Genomic DNA, 23,271 nt, shown 5'->3' with positions numbered 1-23,271 from the left:
TTTGAAATATTGAATCAGCGCTGTCACCGCAGGAGGAGGAGGAGGAAACGGCCGACTGCATGTAATACAGGATACAACAAATACCCTCCATTAGATCACTGCAGAACACAGCGGGAATAACTACGTGTTCTCCTTATTTACTGTGCATATGTCATCAACACACATACATACAGCCATTAAGCCATCGTATACTTGTTACACTTCATCCTCGTTTTTAAACCACCAGAGCGCAGAGGAAATGCGCTGAATGAGTGTCACGCTCGTGCGCGCTCAGTCGTGGAGCGTGGAGAGCGCAACTTTACCGAACTTCAGGAGGCAGACTCTACCACCCGGCTAAGGTGGTACTAGAGACCCCAGCATGATGACCCCGAGCCACGGACTGCAGTCACGCCAGTCGCCGATTGAAAAAGCCCCGTCAAGCCAGCCTCCGCTTAGTATCAGTTGCGCATCTATTACTGCATTTACGGTACGGGTGCCCGACGTGGCCTAAATGGATGGGAAAGCAGTTTTTATACCCGGTGCAACGGTTAACCATGAGGATAATTATAGATTTGCTAATATTTTCAATGTATTCTTGTTGTAAATTATTCTGAATATTATTTTAGCAAATATCAAGCCATTTTACTGTATGCTTTTATCATAAATTCAATTCATAATCCCTCCCAGTATCAAAGTGCATACTGGCGAGTGGATAATTTCCTGATTTTCAAAAAGGAATTACAATTCTTCCTTAGGAGGTTTGCTAATATTTACAATGGATTCTTGTTCAGAGTGATCCTGCTATTAATATAGAAAATATCAAGACATTTTACTGTATGGTTTTATCATAAAATCAATTCATAATCCCTCCCAGTGTCAAAGTGGCGAATGGATAATTTCCTGATTTTCAGAAAAACATTACAATTATTCCTTAAGAGGTTTGCTAATATTTTCAATGGATTCTTGTTCAGAGTGACCCTGAATGTTATTATAGAAAATATCAAGACAATGTTTTTTCCGAAACTTCATGTGAGAATAGGTTTCCCATCTCTACTAAAGTGCCAGTGAGGAACGTTACCAGGTGAGGATGTGGCTGCAGGACTCCGAGCATCCAACCCACAGACAGGGAGTTGTCCGCTGAAGAACATCTGCTGGCCTAAATAAAGTCAATAAAGTGTAAATTCACAGGCTGAGTGCAAATGATTGGACTTCCCCACACTTGCAAACAAGACATTTTACACCTATATGTATGATATATTTGGATTTGTTTCTTATAGACAAGCAAAGATTGTTTTGTATCCAGAACGGCACCTTTGTCTCCCCCTTTGGCAGTGAGAGTAATTACAATAGTATTCCATGGTATAGTTGTCACTCACCTCGTGGCCTAAAAGCAGCAGTTCAAAGAGCAGGGAGCAGGCAGCGTCCAGATACTCAGCTAGGAAGTCCTGAGGCTGACAGAGAAGGACAGCTGTGACATTTAAAACGGATTCAATACATAATGACATTAATGTGAGCAGCTCACCTCACAGTCAACCTGGGATCTTTGGTTCTGTGTTTGAAGCTCTGCAGCACATATCAAGGCAAGCAGCATTCTGGAGGCCAGGGCACCTCTGCAGGGAGGGAGGGGGGGAAGGGTGTTAATAACAGAGACAGGATTATTATTCCATAAAGGTAAAGTCAAGAGGATGGTGAGATGTTGACTTTTTGGCAGAGAGCAGGTTGATGCTGGTGCGCACGTCTGTCTCTCACTGTTTGACAAATGTTGTTACGCGTTCACACGCACGTGCGGTCGCAGATTCTGATGCTGCGCGGCCGGAAGTTGATCTGCTGTGCGCACCTACTCCGCGTAACTTGAACGCGTAATGTAGTTGGCCTGTTCATTTCAGTCAACCAGGGGAGGCAACTACATTACGCGTTCAAGTTACGCGGAGTAGGTGCGCACAGCAGATCAATTCTGGCCGCGCAGCATCAGAATCTGCGACCGCACGTGCGTGTGAACGCGTAACAACATTTGTCAAACAGTGAGAGACAGACGTGCACACGCTGCTTCATATGTACGCAGCTTCTTGTTACGCGTGACAGAGTCTGCGCACGTCGTTTCCGCGTACATGTGAGCGCCTGACAAAAAGGTTCAATTATCTTCATGCGAGCGTTAATGCGTGCGTTCGCTAAAAAACGCATGAATGTTACACGTAGTTACTCCGCGTAATGTGATCACAGGCGTGCAGCAGCCATCACGCGTGAACGTGCGCGTGAACGCGTGACCGTTATAAGTCAATGAGGAAACTACATTACACGTCAGGCGCTGTCTGCTGCACAGGCGTCAAAGCACGCGGGTGTGACGCGTTCAGTTGATAGTTGCGCAAGTAATATGAAACGATTCTGACGTCACACACACACACACACACACACACACACACACACACACACACACACACACACACACGCACACACACACACACACTCACACTCACTCACACTCACACACACTCACACACACTCACACACACACACACACACACACACACAACAATGAAGTCGATGTAAAGGCAGTTTACACTCAAATCAAGATGAAACCTTGTTGACTTATCTTTGAATCCACTGTATGAACACAACAAGGAATACTCTATGGAATCATTTCACTATGTGTTACTGTAAGGCTATTATTCTTAATGATAACTAGTTCTTGGTTGCTAAATCAACCCTTTATAATTGAGCAATGCACTAAAAGACTGACAGGTGTTCATAATGAATCATTGCACAGCTGCAAATGAAACAAATACAAACTTTGTTCAGAGTGTATCTGTTGAAAGGAAGAATACCTACATTTGGATTCATTTATTTTTCTTGCTTTTCCTTTTCTCCTCCAGTTGGTTTGCAAACTTCGTGACCGGCTATTTTAGGAAACTACTACTGTAAGCCTCTTTTTTTAAAATGACATGATATATTAGTGAGCTGTTTTTAAAGACTGGAGTCTACTGGGAGCTGAGAAAACGGTTGAGAGACGGACGAATACATGGTTGGTTTTGGCCTTTTTTATGGGATGTTTGGAAATATCAATGCTTTCATGCTATGGATATTAAATGCAGAGCTACTAAGAAGACTAACACTACATTCTGTAGTAGAACAGAAACACACACTGTGTCTCCGTCATCACTCACAATAATGAAGCTGTTCCAGGAGCTCTGCAGATGGAGGGAAAGTCTGGACATGTGTGATACGGCATAAAGATGCAGCTCAGCCGTCCTCTCCTCTCCGCTGCTCACAAAGCCTCTCCTCAGCAGGCGAGACAGACCTGCACCGATCATCCTCGGGACCTGGAGCATCACATCATCAACACACAACCGCTTTTCATCTTTCCACATTTTGTATCCCCAAATATTTCAAACCAGGAAGCGTAACGGCGTCTGTACCTGGCCAGTGTCCGGGCCGCTCCGTCTGGGACTGGAGGGTGACAGAGGAGAGGTGGGGGAGCCGGTGGGGGAGTAGAGGGAGGGTGCTGTGGAGGGAGGGTGGGGGACCCTGAGGAGACCCAGAGTCTCCGGGTTTGGACAGGAGGCAGAACGTGTGGGTGCTAATATGGGAACCTCCTCTATCCCCCTTTCACTGGGGCTCCTGGTGAAAAGGGAGATGAACTTTTGTTACAGCAGCAAATGAGGGCTGTAACTAACCACTGTTTTCATTGGAGATTCATTTAAATTCCTGGATTATTTTCTCCATTATTGATCAGTTGTTTGGTCAAAAACATGGAAATGGTGAAGAATGTTGATCATTGTTTCCCAGAAGATGATGTCGTTGAAATATCTTGTTTTGGCCACAACTCAGGGATATTCAGTTTACTTTATCCAGAGGATATTCATATACTATATGTTATATGAGAAGAGAGGGAGATTACACCAAGCGACCCTGAACCCTGAGGTTAAAAGTCTGATGAAGGTCAATTTCTACAGTTTCACATCAAAATAAGATGAAAACCTCAACAATCCACAGAACTACCACTCTTTCATTTAAATTCATATATATTGTACATTATTTATTATACATTATTTTTTGTTAATATTTATATTATAATTGTATTCTATATTTGTGTTTATTGATTTTTGCATTGTTTTACTTCATTTTTAATTCCATTTTCTCTTATTCTCACGTCATGCACCAAAACACCAAAGCAAATTCATTGTCTGCCTCAAAAAAACCTACAATATTAATTGCAAAATTCCCTAATGCCATAAAACCATACGTTTAACTTGTTAAATGGCTGGTTTAGAATATTAAAAAACAATAATCTGCAAACAAACAATGAAAATAATCGCCGGTTGCAGCCCTACATTTATTCTGTGTTGTTCAGAGCCTTTAAGTCCATTTCTGGAGCAAATAAACAATAAACATTTGGATCTCGGTCAGAAGGTCAATCGTGGTACCTCTTCAAATTCCCCATTGAAGAAGAATAATGAGAGCAGGTAAACTAAGCTCTCTCTTTCTGAAGTCATGAGCTACCTGAGACTGTGGAGAGGATCTCTACAGAGCGAGGCAGAGTGAAGGAGCTTTCACTTCATGCATTATTCACTTGGTTTCCAAACAAAACCAGCAGAGAACTTTTTGTGAACTGTTTGGTGTTTTAGTGAGAACGCTGCCTTCTAGAGATCGCCACACATACCATGTACACAAACACACACACACACACACACACACACACACACACACACACACATACATGCAGGTATTTAGCCCCCTCAAGTTGAACCCTCCTCCTCACTTGTAGCCCTGCAGACAAACACAGCTGTAAAGGTTTTAGAGCTCAAAAGGTTTGTCTGTCTCCCTGACGCCCAGACAGAATCTATGCAGCACACTTTGCAGGGGAAAATGCAAAACTAGACACATAAAGCAACACCAAGCAGGGCAGCTCAGAGTCTGAAGTGTCAAATCATTCCTTTAGTTGTGAATAAAAATAGTGATCGATGGGGGGAAATCCATTTGTTTCAAAGTAGAATTAAATTACATTTAAGAAGCTTTTTGGACCAATTTTATAGACCGTTTGGTACTAAAAAGTAAGAGCAACCAGTGTGTGTGTGTGTGTGTGTGTGTGTGTGTGTGTGTGTGATTCTTACCTCTGTGCAGGATATCCTGTCAGGGAAAAAAGACCCAGGAGGGTTAAAGTTGCATTTTAAGGGAAAGAAACCAAGACATAAAATATATACACCATCTTCACTGCTGTTACAGATTTTCACCAAATACCCAGAGTAGATGAACACATATTTTAACCAAAGACTGTAGAGTAGAAGCGGGCGTAGTCATGGTGATGTCACCCATTGGTTCGTGGACTACGGTTTTAGAGTCTCGAGTTCAGTTCTTTGGCCGTCGCCAATCTTGGATTTTGGGCTTCTGTTGTGAAGCTGTTTACAACGTTAGCTTCCATTATTGAAGGTAAACTTTACAGTTAAGTGCTAAAGTCATCTGATTGCATTGGTAGCGTGGCTGCAACGGTGCCTTGCAGGTCCTAGTTTCATCCATCTCTCACACCACTGGTGGCAAAAACAGCCATGCAAGGCGCTGGCCTGGATATCAGGAGCTATTTGGGATCTTTCTCAAGGACACGAGCTGGAAACACTAACTGGGTGATGAGTGTGAGACCTGCTCTTCCTCCTGAGTCACAGCCGCTCTTATAAACCTTGGCCTGTAACTGATCTAAGCTGCAACCTTGGCATTAATAGTCTCAATTAATTAATGAATTAGCAAATCCAACGTGCTGGATCCAGTAACAGTAACATCAACAATGTATCCACTGACATTTTAAGTTGCACTTGAAAACTATGTCCTGATAGAAAATACATGTTTTTATATAAAACAAATAAAGACAGTCTTTCTTGACTTCACTTAACTTAAATAATTGTTTGCATATTGTAATGGCAGTAACATCATGAACGAACATTTTATGAATATTGAACCGGCATTAGAGCAGCAAGGATTGGTTTTATGAAACAAATGAGCACAGTCCTCAAGTATGAGCGGCGTGATGATGAAGGGAGGGGGCGGGGCCAGCAAGCAGCGAGACATTTCTCCACTAAACACTCTCAAGAGAGACTCCGCTCGCATTTCAGCACAGACTGAGTTAGCAGGAGCTCCGTGAAATCGAGAACTCGTCTTGTTTATTCACACGCTGCGCCTTTTCACCGTCACCGGGCGGGACCTGCTTAATGTGGTTGTGCCATGCTGTGACTCTAAAGGTTTTTTCAAGTTTGACGTTGTATTCTTGAAAGTAGACAACACTTTGTTGTTAACACAGAGTGTACAACGAACCTTTATGTTTCCATCTTTTGCTGAGATGAAGTCGAAATAATGCTTGTATTTCCAGCTGGAAAATGCGTATCTCTCCCCCTCCATTGTTTACGTTTCTGCCGGTATAGCGACTACACGCGACCGTCCGTGAAGGTGTCGGCTAACCTACGTCACCCCCCTGAGACGCACGAAGAAAGCAGATCTTTTTTTTTACTGACGAAAATAGTAACGCGCCGTGTATTTGGATAAGTAACTTTAATCTGACTACTGGTTTGGCAATAGTAGTGCGTTAGACTACTCGTTACTGAAAAAAGTAGTCCGACTTCAGTAACGCGTTACTAAGTAGCGCGTAGTTTTCCACATATGTTGCACTGTGCCAGGCCCGGACTGGCCATCGGGAGAACCGGGAGGTTTCCCGAAGCGCCGGCCTATGATTGGCCTGCTGGCCTGCGTCTCTCTCTCTCTTTTTTTTTTTTCTTTTTTTTAAGTCTGCCGGTCAGCCGGCGCCGCGGCTATCTGACTTTTTTTTTCTAAGTCAGAGATGCAGGCCTGGCCAATCAGAGGCCACTCAGGACAGTAGCATGTGAGGAGGACAAGGCGATTGGTTTGTTTTGATTAACACCCGCCCCAACAGTCCGTATCAACCACACAGACAGCGTACGGAGGAAGGGGTGTGTGTGACACTGAAGGCTGAGTTAAGGCTGAGTTATGCTTCCGCGTCGACACAACGCAAGGGGGCTTGCGGACCCCTTACGTCCTTGCGGACCCCCCTTACGTCCAACGCAAGGGCCTGACGTGTACCTCCCAAAAATCCTAGACGCGCGTCGAGGCGACGCAACGCCAACGCAGCGGCATTGGCTGTGATTGGTCTGCTAACTACATCCGCTGGAGACCGCTTTTCCGGTTTCCACTCATAAACACCGCCATTTAAACTTTTAAAAGGCTACTTTTATTGTTTTCACCTCGTTTTATTGTTTGCACCTTGTCGCTTTTGCACAAAGAAATAAAACAACAAGTTCTGAAAAATTGTGGACGTTTAAAGCCGGAAAGTAAACAAATACGCTATAACGAGGCTAACGACGATATACGCCAAGAATCTCGGTCGGTCGGTCAGTCTTTACAAAAAACATAGCGCCCTTTACCGGTGTGGCATTGAATTGCATTCCGACACGTAAACCCAACGCAGAACCATCACGGTCTCCAAGCAACTGCGTGGCCGTTGCGTTGCCGTTGCGTTATCACTACGCGGAAGCATAATCAGGGCTTTATGCTTCCGCATCGACACAACGCAAGGGGGCTTGCGGACCCCTTACGTCCTTGCGGACCCCCCTTGCGTCCTACGCAAGGGCCTGACGTGTACCTCCCAAAAATCCTTGACGCGCGTCGAGGCGACGCAACGCCAACGCAACGCCAACGCAGCGGTTTTGGCTGTGATTGGTCCGCTAACTACATCCGCTGGAGACCGCTATCCGGTTTCCACTCATAAACACCGCCATTTAAACTTTTAAAAGGCTACTTTTATTGTTTTCACCTTGTTTTATTGTTTGCACCTTCTCGCTTTTGCACAAAGAAATAAACCACCAAGTTCTTAAAAAATGTGGACGTTTAAAGGGACTTAGGGCAGGATTTGTGAAAAAATAAACATTCACTTTAAGTCTTTTAATGCTAATGGATGATGAAGCGTTCAAAACCAAAAAGAATGAGACCACAAACATATCTCCCCATTGCCCTGAACAGGCTGTGTGCTGCATGATGTACTGCAATTCGTGGTCCGAATTTCCCGCGCAGTCCGGCGGACGTGACGTCAAATGACGCTGAATGCGTCATTTGACGTCACGCTGAACGCGTACTCGACCGCTTGGAGACCAGAAGAAGACAAGCGCGGTGGACTCAAGTACTGTATGTGTAGTAATGGACTCTGCTTCGGCCGGAAAACGACCCACCACCACACAAAGTCCACTAAAAAGTAATACCAAGAAGAAAACGAAGGTTTTATCAGCGGCAATTCGTCATCCTAAAGTTACACTAAAATAAACACTTGTTTACTTACTTCGTCGCTTGACATGATGCTGTTCGCAGATGTATGCTACCAACGTAGTTCCGCGGAGGCATGTGCGGAGGTCTTGTAGTAAACAGTCACGTGAACAGCGAGTAAATAAATAACCGTGTCACAGCATCAGCTGCACTGAAGAGTTTGTGCGCGCTACCGCGCCGGCTTGGCAGATGGCTGCAGTTACCCTAACGGCCGTCGTGTCACTGTTGAGTCTTATTTCTTGATCCTGCCCTAAGTCCCTTTAAAGCCGGAAAGTAAACAAATAGGCTATAACGAGGCTAACGACGATATACGTCAAGAGTCTCGGTCGGTCGGTCATTCTTTACAAAAAACATAGCGCCCTTTACCGGTGTGGCATTGAATTGCATTTCGACACGTAAACCCAACGCAGAACCATCACGGTCTCCCAGCAACTGCGTGGCCATTGCGTTGCCGTTGCGTGATCACTACGCGACCCCAACCCCCCGGGTAAAAGAAAAAGAAAAGGCGGTGCCGAGAGGGAGAGAGAAAAAAAGATGCCGTAAACTGACAAATTTATTCAGTGTGTGCATGTTCTGTGAACATGTATTCAAAGGCTGTCCCCTCATAGCTGATTAATTGTTTGATTTGGATTTTGTTGTCTTTGTTTATTAGGTTATATTGTAGGCTACACATAAAAATTATGCCAAAGAGGCAGTTGACATTCCACATGATATGATGTTTAAGTAACCTTGGCACTGCGTTAAACCTTTATTCTCTTCTAGTAAGTGTGTTAGTGGATTTTGCTGAGGATTGTTGTGTTACTGTATTTTACCAGCCCGGCCCCAAACACAAAAGTTACTGTATATTCCTAACTTAGTTTGTACATAGGTCCCATATTTGAACTTCTATTTGGAATGCAGTGTGTGTGTGTGTGTGTGTGTGTGTGTGTGTGTGTGTGTGTGTGTGTGTGTGTTCGCGCGTGCGTGCATGTGCGTGTACATGCGTGCCAATGCATGTAGGTGTGGGCGTGAACGTGCGCGTGTGGGCAAGGCCAGGGTGGCCTGGTTACATGACTGACTCCTGGCCTGAAAAAGTCTCCCAGTCCGTCGTCACATACTGTCAAATATAATGAGTGTGAGAGGCTGTGAGGGCTTGAAATGGTAGAAATACAAATAGGACATCACTCCGCATGTCGCTTTATTTTGATGATCTAAAAGTGTTGGTTTTTATTTCACATATTTTACAGCCTGATCTGAACGTCTTCCAGGATCTTATCATCCCAGACCAGACGTCATTGTCAAATCATTGATTTACTAGTTTTACTTTATGATGACATTCCTATGATTTCAAGTGTTTTATGCTCCTTAAATCTTTAATGTTAATATATCTGTGTAAATGTAATATTCCACACATGCACTTTGTCTGTGGGTAATTTCCTTCAGGTAAAGTCAGCATCAAAAGTGGGCTCAAAATGTCCGCGAGCGAGCCCTCACGCACTTCAGGACTTGACCGTGGCACAGACCTGAACCCTCAGGGACTAAATGGCAACGAGCATCAATGGTCTTCTCTAAACCATGGCAAGGTTGTAGTATGGGCATTTCCTACTATGACAAACTATATATACGTCTTATATTCCAATTCCAAACAAAATATAAACACTTTGAAAAGTGAAATACACTAAAGAAGAAAGGACTACTGCCACCGGCGGAGGGAGCCTATTTACCCGACAACGGCCGAGGCGGAGCGACTCAACGTAACGCGGTTCTTCAAAGAAAGGACTTTTTCCCGCTCAGCTAACTACAGCGGCAGGAGGTGAGTTTAAATTATGTCATAAATTATGTTTTCCATTAATATTAGGTGTAGTAACGTAAAGTAAAATCCTAGTTTATTTTTGGGGACGTAATATTCGTGTTTACTAATTGTTTTTTCGCTCGGTGGACCGACACTATCGTAGCTAGTTAGCATTAGCTAGCTAGCCTCCACTAAAGTGTTACTGTGGCTGCGGGTTTCACGGCTGAGTCACCGCCATGGTCACTTCCCAGCTTCGCTCTCTTAATCCTTCTATTGTCCAGGAAGTTTGATAATTAATGAACCAATGCTTTGGTAATGAATATAATGCCACTAATTACTTGTGATAACGTGGAGCATGCTGCAGACTATGAACTCAAAACTCTGTTCTGAACGGACATTTGGCCGCGTCGCCCCCCCTCACTGCTCCGTGTGTCTCTGCCGTCTCTGCTGCGTGTTTGTGGGGGAACAGCGGGCTGGATGACGCGCTGGAAGAGCGGACAGCGAAGCGGAGAGACCACGGAGAGAATGAGACGGACTTTGGGTTCAGGTTTACTGGAGTCGTACAGTGAAATGATTCATTAAAAACGAACGTTAGAATGGGTTTTTCGTGTCCTCCGTTATGTTTTACACGACAAACGGAACGTCGGATTAAACAACACGGACGTCAGTTTGAAGGTAAAACAGTTGAGTCATAATTTAACGTCAAGCGTCTGGAAACAGGTGAACTTGTTGTTACTCTGAGGTTGAGACAACCAGCCCGTCCTCCCTACCACCGCTGTGTGTCTTCACAGCAGCAGAGAGGCTGACAGGAGAGGAGCAGTGACGTCACAGGGCTGCTTAATGCAAGTTTCAGTTGGAAACTTTCCATGGGAATTATCAGGAATTCATGGGAATAAACCTGGAATTTACAAAACTGAAGGTTGGTCCTGAACAGGGATTTTTAATATAGTTGGGGAAAATATACTTAAGCATAATTTTGACTAAAACGGACAGATTTCATGCAAGTACACTTGAGAGTATGAATACTGTTATCTTATTCTACCGAGAAATGCCACGTGCACCATCCGATTTCACACAAGCTAATGTTCAAGGAAAGTCTTTGTGTGTAAATATTGTGAAAAGACATACGTGAAGAATGCCACAAAACTGCAGCAGCATATTGCAAAGTGCAAATATAATATATGAATATCTCCCAAATTCCCCAGAGTAACTTCCCATGGAAAGTCTTCAGAAAATGTACTGGAAATGTTCTGCCGCTTTGCAACCCAATCTTTGAACAGATACACTGCAATAATTGTCAGTCAAGTTAACTTCTACATGTTAGTCGAAAGCCCTTCTAGATCACCCAGGTACAAGATTTAAACACTAAAATAGATTTTCATCTTAAAAACTGCTTCCAGGACACCATGGACACCAAAATGGAGCCACAGAAGGGCGATTCCAGGAAATGTGAAGATGCTTCTCCCAATCTGTCTCCTCCATTTTGCTGATCCTGAACCAGCTGTGGAAACTTGCAGAGTCCTTTCCTCGTCAACCATCGATATGGAAGCACAAGTGATTCTAGCAGCCTCGCGTCTGGAGAGGATGTTGATTACTTAGTAGAACTCTTCAGTTTTACCTCACCATCCATCACACATCTGAACAATATTCTCCAGCCTTTCATTTCTTTATTTCATATCGTAATCTCAGACCAGATTCTTTGCAGATCTCATTCCAAGTTTCCATCCAGTGAAGTAGCCTACTGTCATTATTTAAACAGTGTGACCATATTTTTACATTCATTCATATCGGAGGTCTTAAATGGTTTCCAGGCCAAGGGCCCCTTGGCTGATAGTGACACGGTGGAGGGCCCCCTATTACATATCATATTAATCATGTTCCTTATTAATCCGGGCCAATAATAATGTGTAGTGCAGCCTATAGTGCCATGTATACAGGTACTTTGTAATGATGTATGTATGCAATGCTTAGCCATTAAAATAATAATTGTTGACAGAAATATATATTTACAGAACATAATGTAAATCTATATTGGCATTTCTACATCACAATTTCACATTTACACAACAATTAACATTTATATTTGCTTATTAGATGTTGTATTAATGTTAATGTGTATTTTTGAACATATTTTTAATTTTGTAAGAAAAAAAGGTTTGGGATCAAATAATGTTGGGGACCCCCTGCTGGAAATCCGTGGACCCCCTATGGGTCCCGGGCCCCATGTTGAAGATCTCTGGCCTATATTCATGAATGTTATTGAATTGTGTTCATGAAGCTGTTCATGTTGTTCAGCAAAGGTTCACCGTGCATCAGTTTATGACCGGCTGGTCCCATAACCAGACTGTGAGCCCCCCTCACTCCCTCTCTTTGATTCTGGTTGTAATGTATTGATAAAGCGCTGGATCACTATTGTAAAGTTCACCCTGTATGTTCCTCCTCAGCCACCATAGCTGTCAAAGTTGTTTTCTAGAGTATTTGAGCGCCAGATTAAAGCGGTGCAGGAGGCCGTGACAAAGGTGGAACCCCTCTGCAGGCCAAATGCAGCTAAAACAACACAAACAGATTTACAGGCTCAGAATAAAATGAGCCTCCAGAGCAATAAAATATGAGGTGTTCTGAATAAAGAAAGCAGCAGAGCTGAAAACATCCTGCTGCTTTATGAAGGACGAATGAAAGTCAAAGTCAGACTGAAACATGATGTCAGTGAACTGACTGAGACACAGTCAGTTACAGCAGCAGTTACACACAGACTGCAGTCAACAAGGAGACGACACACTGAAACACTCAAATATCATCCTGCACCGTTTCTCATCATCATTTTCCTGCTACGAGTTTGAGGGACGATGTTTGAATTCAGAAGTTAGAAGGAATCCAACAGGAATGGACAGCTCGGAGCTTCCTGCAGAGATCCACATCCACTGAATCTCTTTGGCTTTTGGACTGTTGGTCGGACAAAACAAGACATTTAAAGACTTCACCTCGGATTCTGACAGACTGGGCTGCACATTTTATACCGTTTACTGGTGTTTTATAGACTCAATGATTGATTACTAAAACATTCAATAGATCCATCAACAGTTAATATAAGCTGTCATCCAGTCTCCTCTGAAAGACTTGGTGTTGAAACATCGAGCGCAAATAATAAGACCACACTGACAGCATTTATCTCATAGGAACATCTAAGTGGTTTTTCTGGTTGTCATAGTAACAGTCATATAATATGTCCTCAGTAGGCAGATTCTCATCCGATTAAAAGTTTTTTGGTTTCCCAGAAATGCAGTTCTGAGAAATGTTTCAAAGTAAAGAGTAAAGCTCCACCTCTTCCTGTACACAGATCTACATTGAGGACAGCACAGGTCTTTATCAGAGCAGAGACAGACAGGCGGGCAGACAGACGGTCTACCTGCACATCATGGACCCCCTGTTGGTGCTGGTGCTGTTGCTGTGGATCTCAGGTAGGACTTTGCTTTAAAGATGATGTGATATTATTTGTGTTGGATCTTTAAATGAGAACAAACTGCTCACATACATCAACACCGCCAGGCTCCACTCCACGGGGTTTTCATCCAATCAGAGGTTTTCATTCCATTTCAGTCATTTATTATTTCTTTTTTAGTATGTATTACATACATCAATCATGTTTTCCTTGCTTTTGATCACAGGGAAGTAGGGCTGTCGACAAATATTCTAAATTTGAATATATGTTCGAATAGTTGTTAAAAACAATTTCAAATGTGAAAATTAATATTTGAATCATATGTAAAAAAACAACAACAGCGGTGCGACTGTCTGCTTTGTGGGTGGGCGTGTGCCTGAGGTCAGGGAATGTCTGTTCTATACTGTAAAACTTCAATTAATGTTAATAATATTAGTTTCAACCACTGAATGAAGCCTGACATTTAGGACAAGAATCACGACCTTAAATTGAACAAAACTCTTGATCAGCATTTGTTTCTTGTTGTTGTTCATTTAAACCGATATGTGGAGGGAGGGGGGGGGGGAGAGAGTGAGGGAGGGAGGGGAGAGAGAGAGAGAGGGAGGGAGGGAGAGAGAGAGAGGGAGGGAGGGGGTGAGAGAGAGAGAGGGAGGGAGAGAGAGAGAGAGCGTGATGGAGGGAGGGGGAGATAGAGAGAGCGTGAGGGAGGGAGGGAGGGAGGGAGGGGGAGGGAGAGAGAGAGTGAGGGAGGGAGGGGGTGAGAGAGAGAGAGGGAGGGAGAGAGAGAGAGAGAGAGAGCGTGATGGAGGGAGGGGGAGATAGAGAGAGGGTGAGGGAGGGAGGGGAGAGAGAGAGAATGAGGGAGGGAGGGGGTGAGAGAGAGAGAGGGAGGGAGGGGGAGAGAAAGAGAGAGCGTGAGGGAGGGGGTGAGAGAGAGAGGGAGGGAGGGAGTGGGTGAGAGAGAGAGGGAGGGAGGGGGAGAGAGAGATTGAGGGAGGGAGGGAGAGAGAAAAAAATCGATATTGCAATATATTGTTGTGCTCTCTGTCGCAATAAATAATCGATACACTGACGGCAAATATCGATACTTTGGGTCCACAGGTTTTTTTAGACTCCCGTCGGTGCGTCTAAGAGTTTACGGTTCTCCGGAGCGGATCCGCGGGGGCCGCCCGCTGCCCGATTTTTTCCCCACCTCTAGTTTACATAAGACTATATTAATGTTCATGCACTTTAATGTGTCCAGCTGGACAGTGTTTATTCATTTGTACATTGTACGAAGTTTTAGAATAAATACATAAGACATCTCAAGAACACATGACCCAGACAAGGCTCCCTAGTGGGCCAACATTTTTAACATTTCTATTTTTCGTGAGAAAAATCTACATTTTACTATTTACATATCTATTTTTCAGAAAAATCCATATTTCAACAACTACTTTTCTATTTTCATAAGAAAAATGTTGAACTTCACACAGAAACAAACATTCCTGAGTCATATATTATTTCTGTGCAAACATATCTCTTTGTATTTTCTTTTCTGCCCTTACATTCCATAACATTTTTAAATTATATTTCTCAAACATGTTATCCTCTGTAAAGTTCTCTGCTGCTCTTAAACTGCAGTTTTTAGATTTCAGCTTTGTACTTCAGGAGCATCTTTGTGCATCTCTTCACATGAGAGATGTACTTCCGTGTATTCGGACGGTCGGATTGATGGCCCTCTAGCTCCATCTAGCGGCTGACAGAATGAATTACAGCTGGGGTTCAAATTACATGCTTTTTACCAACGACTGTGAAACCAATAATATATTCATTTTTATAAATGGACACAGATTGTGTACACATGTACATGGATAATTATATATAACTATAAAAATAAAACATTGGAGAGGAGGGGATAAGAATCAGGTTTTTCCCAACATTAGAACAAGTGAAATAGAGCAGGGGTGTGTGGGAAAATAATACATGAAAAGAGGAAACACCTTTGTAGGGAGATTGTCTATCAGCTTTTAAAATGACCGTTCAATTAGCTGAGGACACTTTCATATTTAATCCGTTACTTCCCTTAGATCCGTCTGTCTTTTCATGAAGGAGACCCATTTTGACCATATTTTTGTGAATTTATCCATTTGTATATGAAGTGAAAAGGTGATTTTCTTCCCATTCAGTATCTATCATTAATCATATCTGTCCATTCTTCTACTGTGGGAGGGTTGGGCTGCAGCCAGTGTCTACTTATGTTTTTCTAAGCTGCAGTTATCATTGTTGTAAATAAGTATTTGTGAAATGAATGTTTTGAAGTGGTTACATGTATTATTTCTACAATCACTGTATGTATATTCAGTAAGCATCTCTCTGTGCAGCGGTTGGTGTTGTTAGTCCGCCATATATTCAGACTTGTGACAAACGATGCAGCATGTGATCAGTGTTACTGTGTGTAAGTCCATCTGATTGATCATTCTCACTGTTTCCTGTTCACTCTGTGTCAGAGCTGCATTTAAATGCTGCTGCTTCACATTAAAACACCTCAACTACATAAACTTTTATTGTGGAGGAGTCACAGGAAACACAATAGTTGTGTCTAAATTCAGCGGCCGCATCCTTCAGAGAACACAGCTGACGTAGAACGTGAAGGCCGAGACGGTCTGATCTACAGAGGACTTCCTGTTTGAGTCACCAGCTGTTCCCGCCCTCACACTTTGCCGCTCCCGTTGCTTAGCAACCAGCTGCTGTTGACCCTAAAGAACAAAGAAGACGTAACTAACTTATCTGATTAAAATGGAGCCAGAGATCATAATTTGTATCCTTTTTATTTGATATTATGATGGTTCAGGCTGAGAGAGGAACATTGTCAGGTAAATTAAATAACATTAACATTGGTTAAGCTGTGCACTTTAAATTTAATCCCATCGGTCACTATAGTGACCATGAAAACATTTTCAGTTAACAGGTCCTAAAAACATTACTGAATATTGTATCGATCCATTTCCAGAAAGTATTGAAGTAATAAAACCTCTCAATGACATATGTGCAGTGTTGCATGTTTAGTGTAAATGTCACATGACCAGAGCTGATTACTTCCTGGTTGCACCTGTAGAGGAGGATGGCTGCATGAAAGCTCCGACAAAACAAGCTTAGTAAAGTATGTTAATATGAAGATAAGACTAATATTTCTGGTTCACATAATCTTTAAGATGTTTAGTATTGATATATGTATTTACAATCACTCAACTCTGTTCACTGAAGTCACAGAATGAAGAAACATGTTGTGACCAGTGGGATAACACAATGTACAGTATCTAGATGTACATGTACTTGTTTGGAGTTCTTTATTAGGAATAAGCCCTTGGGATGTACCATCTCGTTTTCCAGGGGGTCCCGAACAACATGAATACAATGAAAACACAATTAAGACAAAACATTGAACAGAAACACACGGACACAAACAGAAACATGTCATTAATTAAATAAGAAAAAAAAGATGGGAAGATACGACTCATAGCCCACCCAACACTAGACGTCATTTGGACGTTCTTTTTTGGGCTAAATCTGGTCAGTCCGTCATTGCCTTGATTTAGCCCAAATAAGTAAAATAAGCCTGATAATAAAAAATATTATTAATAATAAAAATAATAGCTGAGTAGTTATTCACTAAACAACTATTTTTGCAATATCTAAGCAGTTTCTTCACATTACATCTCAAATCTGAATATGCCATCGGATTGCTCATGTAGGAAAACCTACAAAAGCACATTTAATTCATGTTTTTACCTGTTTAGTCAAAAAGATACACTGAAAAAAATGATTTCAGCCTGGCGGTGGCAGCCATGTTGGATTTATCTAATTTTGAGGCATTTTTGAGCTTCTAATACAGAAGATTTGGATTCAGCACCCCTTAATGCCTCTAGAAATGTTGTATATTATAAATATTCACAAAATGCTACCACTTTAAATAAGCACATTTTCAGAAATTCTGCCTAGACTAGTAGGAATGACCCACATCTTGGCGGTAATGCACGGGAGCAGCTAATTGGTCACTCAAAAATAAAAAATTCAAATACCTGCAGGTGATTGGTGAGTGGAGAAGGAGAAGGGCGGGTTCATAATCTGGGCGCATTTGTGGGTGAGCAGCGGAGGAGACACAAGTAAGTTTTGGCTTTCTATAATTTTGTGAATAATGTGGATAATAGCCTACAATAAATGTGTGTTCAACGGAAGTTTGGTCTGGTTATATTGCTAATGTTAGCGCCATACAGGGGTCGACAATATAAATGGCCGGTGGCCCGGTCGTACTTTTAAAACCGTCCGGGCCACCAGAACGCTCCAAGCACTTGCCCGGTGGGGCCAGCATGGATTAAAGTTCTCCGTTGCTACCACGGATTTCCGTCATTCAAACTTAACAGTGGCGACTTGTGAGATCAATGTAGATCGGAGGAGAAGTGTTGGCTGATTTTTATTGACAGATTGTCTACAGCTAATGGTGTCGTTAACAGCGTTTGCTCCTGACCAGTGCAGTGACCCACACGGGGCGGGATCTCAACACGGAGCGGCGCTAAAGTTTAGCTGCTTAGCTAGCAAGGACTCGTCGCGCTGCTACGTTATCAACTGAGTTTAGTCAGCACGTGAGAGCTCGTCTGACACGGAGAGTCTCCTGTTGTGTGCTACATGTAAGGGATAATGTATAGTTCGGAGGTTGTTAGGGAGAAATAAACCCCGACAGGTTGTATGGAACCCCGACACGAAGCTAAGGATAGCCGCGTAACGCGGCTATCATTAGCATAAACGCCGCCCTGCTGCGGAAGCGGTATAAGTACGTACAGTGCATTAGCTTCGGTGGTTGTCCGCTAGCTCGAGTCTCGGATAGCATCGCTTATGCTAGTCTGCAGCTAGCTAACCAGCCATGTCTCCTCCACGTAGCTCACTCATCTTTCCTGGATGCCACAGTGTGCAGGCCAGGGTAACAGCTCAGGTAGCCTATTTAAGTGTCCTACGAGACAACGTAAGGAAATGGTGGATCGATGTTGTCAAGAGGAGCTACTGTGGAGAGTTCAAAATCACCACCAACACCCGTCTCTGCAGTGTCCACATTACCCCCGATAGTTACAGCACAGCCACCGCCATTATGTGCCCGCCACAATCTTCTCCGTCCTCGGAGAGAGCACCTGCTGTCGGCGGGACAGAGCTACCATCACGGCCGCCGGCATTACGTGCCCGCCACCGATCCTCTCTGTCCGCCGACAGCGGCTGCTACCATCACGGCCGCCGGCATTACGCGCCCGCCACCGATCCTCTCCGTCCGCCGACAGCGGCTGCTACCATCACGTCCACTGGAGAGAGAGCACCTGCTGTCGGCGGACGGAGAGGATCGGTGGCGGGCGCGTAATGCCGGCGGCCGTGATGGTAGCAGCCGCTGGCGGCGGACGGGAGGATGCAAGCCGGGGACGGAGAAGATCATGTGCCCGCCACCGATGCTCTCTGTCTCGCTGACAGCAGGTGCTCTCTCTCCGGTGGCCGTGATTACGTGCCCGCCAGTGTCAGTGTGTGCTTATGTTATAAATATTGTATTCGTATGAGGCTGAGCACTGGCTCTGATGGCTCAAACAGGTAGGGCTGGGTCCTTCAAATGAGCAATCAATGAGATTCCATTGTTGCTGTAGGCTACGTCCTTGTGCAGCACACAGTGAAAATAATACCGCATTTATACGTGGAGAAGTGTCTGTCAGCCTGTCGGTCCGATCGACTCACTCTTATCAACTGTCTGTCGCAGTGATTTTTCAGTGATCTTTCCCCCCGAGCCAACAGCCTCTCTCTCCGCCAGTGAAAGAGTCAGACAGCGTCCAGTTTACTGATGGCGATTATGTAATTATGTAATTTAGAGAAAAAACGTCACTTTGTCACTTTCCAGGATGTTTGGTGGGTCAGGATCTCAATCACAACACATTATAACAGCATCATGATTATAAACAGTCAGTGGTACATGTTTAGATTAACAGGAGGACACCAGGAAACACCTTGAAAAAAACACGTCATCACCATGACGCGTACCGTCACGCCGCTTTTGGAGCTGCAGCGGCGGTTTACTGTGTGAATTATACTCTGGTTTGTCTTTTACGCCGGAGCTGCTCGGCTCTGTGTGAACAACCAACGGCGGAGAAGTGGTGAACCGCTGCTGCGGAGATAATGTGGAGTCTCTGTGTGAAAAGTGCGTGCGTTGTTGTTTCTGAGATGCGTCCTTATTGCACAATTTACAAATTGCCTCGTCAGTATTTACCGCCTCTCCCTTCTCGTTAGCTTGGAACGAAATACTGCCACTAAATAAATTATATTTAATATTTAATCCTTATCTCCTATATAAGTGCATTGTATTTTTTTTAATGATGGTATTGAAACTGATACCGTTGCTATTTTTAAGACCCCGCCATATACCTTATTACTGTATTACTGCCCAACCCTAATACATGTTTTACTTGTAAAGGTACTAAATTATCTTATGATTTCAGGACAATTCATGTCAGAAGATGATGTGCCATCAGCAAAGCAATCAAGTGAGTATGAATACATTGCTTGACTCTATTACAAAAAAGATTTTTTGAAAGGCTTTTTCCAATATGCAGTTTTTTACAACATAATTTGTACACCATGATGTATGAATCTTTACTGTATTATACCTAGGTAAAAATTCCAGTCTGGAGGCATATCCAAAGCCACCAGAAATAAAGAAGAAGACTCATGCCACTATTGATGATGCCACCGATGGAGGTAAGTTGAGTGGGCTATCCTAATAGGCCAGGGTTCAACAGAAGTGTGTCAAACTATTATCAATGATATTGTTGGGATGGATGACAGATCATTTTATATTGCTGTGTAAACAATCACACTGCACACATATTACTTGAATTCAAAGCTTGGATACAAGTGAAGTTATCTGAATTGGTGTCATATATAAGTTTCATACATGGTAATTGAAATTTGATTACAGGATCCTCCATGGACGAGTTGGCAGATCCATGCTCAGGTGACAATGGAGCTGAAAATCCTAGTACTCAAGATCTGTTGTCCAAGCCCTGTTGGGGTCACCTGTGTGTTGTGAGTCCTTATTATTATTTTTTATATATATATATATATATATATATATATATACTTTTGTTTTTTGTTGAACTTAATTTTCTTAATGTGCTTTTCCAGGACTTAGGACAGTCGTTTGTTGATACTTTGTTGATTTTTTGTGAACTTTGAAGACTCCTTTTTGTCAGGAAGGAACAATTTTTTTTCTCAGTTCAGTGCTTAATCAATTCAAGTGTGTTCCTGTTTTCCTGTTCAACATGTGCTCTTGTGGATGTTATAGGGCAGCGATCCCACGATGGGAGTGATATAATCTACTCCACTTCTCGGAGTCCCTCACCTGCGGGTGCATCTGCAAATTCATCTCCCAGACATGGTAAGATGATCATACAGACTTGTATATAGATTATTCATTAAGTGTGTTATGATTGTATTTAATGTAAGCATATGTTTTCAGTAGGGCTGGGACAATATGCTTTTCTCCGGATTCAATTCTTTTATGATTTTTTTGGGTGTCAGTTCGATTTAAATTGCGATTCTTCGATATTGCTGATTTTTAACACCATGATGATGTTTTTTTTTTTTTTTCGCAAACGGATGTTACTAGATAGTCAAAAGTCGATAATCTCCTGAGCAGTATAACAATCAGAATGCAATCGCCTATATATTCAAGAAAGAAAAACGAACATTGAAATTTTCTAAATATTTCTCATCAAAACAATGAAAAACTGTGAATAACTATGCACAACATATTTCAAGGTGCACACAAGTCTTATGATCAAAGAAAAAACTATTTTTAACTATTTTATTTCCACTGTTACACGCTATGAAAATGCATTTAATCTTTACAAAGTATCTACAGTAAATACTATAACTGCCCTTTGTGAAAGTTTGCCCTGTAACAGAGAACAACTATGAAGTTCTTGTAAATTTGCCCTGCAATTAGTCTTGAAGGCACTGACAGCATGTGTAAAGAGCCTGCTCATTGGTGCTGAGCAGCTCTGAGCAGGCATTTCACGCCTGCAAGTCAGTGCTATGGGAAGCAAATTTTAAAGATTTTTCGAGTAGCCAAACCTGGGCGTATGTCTGTCATTGGCGGCTTCCTTAAACAGTAAGAAGCGTAGAATTTTTTTTTTTTTTTACAGAATTTAGCTAGAGCAAACGGTTTATTTTCTGCAAATCATTTGCCCATTCACTCAAGTTAAAAATATTGAACTCGAGCGAATGACTCGCGCAAATGCCGCAAGTAAAAACAAATACTCCAGCAGGCAAACTTGAGCGAGTAGAGCGGAGCGAATATTTTTCTCGCATCCGGTGTGAACGCAGGGCGATGAGCAATGTTGATGAAATCTCATGAAATTATCCTGTCTTCTCCGGCCTGTTTAGACATGTTGCGCTTGACGCTTGTGAGAATCTGACGATTACGCCAGTTTTTCCCGTTTTTGGATAGGACAAATGGTTTGTAAATGCCAGTCATTTAAAAATAAGTGCTATTTTGATCCCGCCGGTGGGATTTGGGATTCAGAGGGTTTACATTTTTTGATTGATTTTTGAATAAAAACATCGATTTAAAAATTGTAAAGCAAAAAATCATGATACTTATGTGAATCGATTTTTTTCTCCCACCCCTAGTTTTCAGTATACATTCTGTGCATATATAACATGCAGCATGTTTCTGTCTTCATGTCCAACATGTGCTCCTGTTGGTGTTATATACAGTAGGACACGGAGGGTACTCCTCTTCTTTGTCACCTGTGATACCATTTCCTGAAACTTCAACTCCCAGACAAGGTAATATAATCAATTTGTTAAAAATTAGCAATTGCCATACATAGTGTAAACACCTTATGTGTTGCTATTGTGGGAATATTGTCCATTGAGAGCATGATGAGCATTCTAAGCATGTTCCTGTCTTCCTGTCACATGTGTTCCCTGGGTGTTACAGGGAAATCCAGATCAAGAAGAGAGCGCTCCGAGTCCCGTCACAGGAATGATTCATCTGCCACCAGAGGACAGCCAAGATCTGGACAAGGTAAGATTGATCAGTTATAATATCAATGCTTAATGCAGTTATGATACTGCAACTTTAAATCAGAACTAATTTTAATCCTGTACTTTTCTATGAAAGTTACATTATAGTAACATAATTGATCTAGTTAAAGTAATAGCTGTATACGATGAAAATTTCACAGTTATGAGTAGTTTTTAGTGCGCATGACTGGATCACCCATCTACTGCAGCCACAATCAAAGCAAGTTGACTGACCCAATATGGCTGTCTATGAGTTGTGTATGCGCGTAGTGATCCACCCCCTTGGCCTATGTACTATGGGCATTCTAAGCATGTTCCTGACTTCCTGTCACATGTGTTCCCTGGGTGTTGCAGGCAAATCCAGATCAAGAAGAGAGCGCTCCAAGTCCCGTCACGAGAGTGATTCATCTGCCACCAGAGGACAGCCAAGATCTGGACAAGGTAAGATTGATCAGTTATAATCTCAACATAACACAAGGAAGATCTATGTGTGGGCATATTATTATCAACCCTATTAACAAACAGTGCAGTATTATCTCACCTGAATTTGTTATTACTCTCTGAACAAATGTAGAACTGCCTCAGACACCAAGGACCCCTTCGGATCCATTTCCAATGTCCATGGCCAGTAAGTAATTTGTCTATAATTGTGCTATAGTAGATATACATGAAGCTACTG

General features: G+C 42.8%; 2 long non-coding RNA genes across 3 annotated transcripts; one reads left to right on the top strand and one right to left on the bottom strand.

Annotated features, from left to right (window-relative positions):
• Positions 1 to 1,057: 1,057 nt before the first annotated feature.
• On the bottom strand, positions 1,058 to 6,626 carry LOC311009742. 2 transcript variants are annotated; one of them, XR_014596687.1, is made up of 7 exons: positions 6,277 to 6,626; positions 5,088 to 5,103; positions 3,393 to 3,594; positions 3,141 to 3,296; positions 1,502 to 1,589; positions 1,356 to 1,430; positions 1,058 to 1,135 (listed from the first exon to the last, which is right to left on the bottom strand). It is a non-coding gene; the product is annotated as an uncharacterized lncRNA (long non-coding RNA). The 2 variants fall into 2 exon arrangements; XR_014596688.1 differs by lacking the exons at positions 3,141 to 3,296; positions 3,393 to 3,594; positions 5,088 to 5,103; positions 6,277 to 6,626 and adding an exon at positions 1,681 to 1,699.
• A 13,326-nt stretch (positions 6,627 to 19,952) lies between these two features.
• LOC311009939 lies at positions 19,953 to 20,572 on the top strand. The gene is made up of 3 exons (XR_014596716.1): positions 19,953 to 20,044; positions 20,172 to 20,258; positions 20,479 to 20,572. It is a non-coding gene; the product is annotated as an uncharacterized lncRNA (long non-coding RNA).
• Positions 20,573 to 23,271: the final 2,699 nt, after the last annotated feature.

Source organism: Eutrigla gurnardus (assembly GCF_963514095.1).
Source record: "Eutrigla gurnardus genome assembly, chromosome: 24".
Taxonomy (NCBI): Eukaryota; Metazoa; Chordata; class Actinopteri; order Perciformes; family Triglidae; genus Eutrigla; species Eutrigla gurnardus.
This window is presented reverse-complemented; position numbering and strand designations above follow the sequence as displayed.